This window comes from Chiloscyllium plagiosum, unplaced genomic scaffold (assembly GCF_037043375.1).
Source record: "Chiloscyllium plagiosum isolate Xiang-an unplaced genomic scaffold, Cpla_swu_hap1 HiC_scaffold_27, whole genome shotgun sequence".
NCBI classification, from domain to species: domain Eukaryota; kingdom Metazoa; phylum Chordata; class Chondrichthyes; order Orectolobiformes; family Hemiscylliidae; genus Chiloscyllium; species Chiloscyllium plagiosum.
In genome coordinates this window covers 10,092,526-10,095,687 of record NW_028270165.1, presented here as the reverse complement: position 1 = coordinate 10,095,687, position 3,162 = coordinate 10,092,526, and the positions used below count along the sequence as shown (strand labels likewise).

The window sequence follows — 3,162 nt, the reverse complement described above, 5'->3', positions numbered from 1 at the left end:
TGTGGAAGGGTCACCGGGAACTCCTGTTCTTTGTTTCTGATACACAGCATCCACAGTTCTTTCTCCTTTTTATTGAGGTAGAGTTGGAAATTGTTTCGAGAGACAGAAGGAGAGGAGGGAGAGACAGAACAGACATGAACTGTTGATCTCCCTTGTTTCTCATAACGTAAAATCATTACAGTGCGATCACTTCCCTTAAGCATGAATAAAGGGTGCAGGGTACGCGTGAGCTTGTGGCGCAACGGTAGCGCGTCTGACTCCAGATCAGAAGGTTGCGTGTTCAAATCACGTCAGGCTCACTAACGTCAACTTCTTACATTTCAAATCAATAAAGGAGTACGTTTTCTCCGAATATCTGTTGATCCAAATCTTCTTTGCGGAAACGTTCGATCACTTTCGTCTGACGGCCTCTCTCCACATGAATGGGGAGCCTAAACTTTATAAACGGCGTCAGTAAAATCCAATGGCGGACACTGATTTGGTTCAATCGATTTTTTTGCCAAGAGTAATTCACCGAGAGGATGCTGCTGTGTGAAACAGCGTGGGGAATTACTGCAGGGCATCCTGCGCATGGGACACACCGCAACTGATGTGTTTCACCTTCACCAGTTTATTCCTATCTCGGAGAAGAGAAGTTTGATGATTCGGATCATAGCAGCCAGACAGAGGACAGGAGAAGAGCACTCAGACCTTCACAAGCTTGTCACCACAGCTGGGTCACCGTGGCCCGTGTATCAGTGTGGGATAGTGAGCTGCATCTACTGACTGGAAGCACAGCAAACTGGAGTGCTGGTGGGACTATCACACAGGAGAAAACGGCTTCGACCTATCAACTGGAGTGGCTCCCAATGCGCAACTCCGCTCACCTCAACTGAATAACTGTAAACAAATTACTCCGTGATTCAAAGGAATACTCGGTTTTGAATCTGCATTGTGTCATGTACCTTCGAGAATGATGTCAAAACACCTTCATTGTTGTGATGGAGTATCCTGTTGAGCAGAATATACCCGTTATCAAATTTCCCACGTTCTGTTGGTCCAACTCCGATTTCACTCAGAATCACGAAATGTGGGACAGCGCAGACTGAGGCCATGCAGCCCCACCTTAGCTCTGCTGGCTCAACACAATATGTAAATAAGTGTCTCATTCTGTCGCCTTCTCCCTGTAAATCTGCACATTGTTACATTGAACATGCCCACCGAATTCCCTTTTGTGTCCATTGAATCTGCCTCTTTGTCACTGTCAGACAGCGACTTACTGACCCCACTCCCTGTGCGAAAACGGTCTTCCTAATGTCACTTTTACTTATTTTCCTGATGACTTTAAATCTCTGCCAAATCGTTCTCGATCCTTTCAGGCCTGGGAGCATTTTCACTGCATTATTTCCTCTGTCTAAAACCCTCATGACGTGGAAAACTTCAATCAGACAAGCTTTCAGCCCTCTGTTCTCCAAAGAGAGCTGCCCCAAACTTTCCAATCTCCCTTCATTGCTGACATTCCTCAGGACGGCACCATTCACGTTAACCTGTTCAGCGCTGTCTGCAATTACTTCACTTCCCCGCTTCCTGAAGTGTCACCCTCAGAATTGAGCGTAATACAGGTGGAGGATTCATTCAGACTCGGATTGCGCGGGCGAAAAATCTGCAATACTTGTTTTCACTTTGAACAAGTGTTTCCCTTCGCCGTGTTCACTGCAATGGCAGCTCTGCGCCGTCCCGAATTCAGGCAGTCCGATCTTATTTAACAAAGCGGCTTTTTGAGAAAATTCATCAGGTATTTTTGCTCAGGTCAATTTAAGGAATGATGGTTCACCTGGGATTGGAACCCGGGAATTCTCACGCGGCTGCATATGCTCGAAGACCCAAAGCTAGAATCATATCCCAGACTAACGAGCCACCAGCCATGGATGCAGCCACCTCCGGAAGCAGCTGAGACTTGCTCAGAACGAAATATATTGTGCATTGCTCCCAGAATTGCAAGCAGGGAAGAGTTTCAAGAACATCTGCTTTTCTTTCTGTCTCCTTGCTCCCAGGACGCTGCTGTTTGTCCCGTCCCCAGGGACCGGGCTGTCTCCACTGGTGGATAATTGAACCATTTCGTTTCTACTTGCAAGCTGTGCTGGTGGAAGGCAGAGCCCATTCACTCTTCTGCTCTCTCACACTATTACGTGAGGCAGGAGAAGTCAGTTACAGTCATGCGTAGGAAATGGGCAACTTTGAACGTGTTCCAAAGGACCTGTTAACGGAGAGATAGAAAGATGCTGTGCTGCCGGGACAGAGAGAAATGGACACCGGAGACTCTTCCCTCAGGTAAATTGATATGAGTACATTTTTGTGCAGCCTGCTTGGTGTTCAGAATATGTCTTAACACAACATTCCCGCAGGAAGTCTTTTCTTGCACCGTTGGTTTCTTTACTGTGTAAATTTGACTTGTGTATCGATGTGATATGTTGAGCTCAGATACCCGAAGGCTTGGGAAACAAATGACATGGCAAGGAAAAGAACAGATCGCCGTTATACGGGAAAGCTGCTAAAGACATTAAGTGAATAGGAGAAAATCGTTTCGCTTCTGGGTTATGATCCCAGAATGCACCCGCTGTGCCATTCTCCTGCATTGCACGGTAGCTTTTCCAGAGAAGTATTCAGCTTTTCATCTGGCGTGTGACTTGCCTGTTCGAGAATGATGTCAAAAGATCTTCACTGCTGTAGTGTCATGTGCTGTTGTGCAGACATGTCGCCGATGTGCAAATATAAACTCAGAGAGCAGTGTACACTAGAGACTCTGAGCTAGCTGCTAATAGTGTCGTTTCCCCAACGGAGCATGGAGTATAAACTGGGTGACTGCTTCGCAGAACATCTCGGTTCTGCCCGCAAAAAAAGGCCATGAGCTGCTGCTTTCCTGCCACTTTAACACGCCATCCTGTTCCCTGGCCAACATCTCTGTCTCAGGCTTGCAGCAGTGTTCCAGCAAAGCTCAGCTCCAGATGGAAGAACAACGCCTCATATTCCACTTCAAAACCCTACAGCCCTCCGGTCTTCAAGATCGAGTTGCACGACTTTAGGGCCTGAAATCCCCCATGTCCTTGGCCCCTACCACACACATACGAGCTCTTGTTATCACATAGACTGCTACTTATTGTTAGCCACGAACGCTCTCCATTC

The 3,162-nt window shown here is 47.2% G+C and overlaps 1 non-coding gene across 1 annotated transcript; it reads left to right on the top strand.

Moving 5' to 3' along the window:
* The first annotated feature begins 227 nt into the window (after positions 1–227).
* Positions 228–299, top strand: trnaw-cca (transfer RNA tryptophan (anticodon CCA)). Its single transcript has one exon. It is a non-coding gene; the product is annotated as a tRNA-Trp (tRNA).
* Positions 300–3,162: the final 2,863 nt, after the last annotated feature.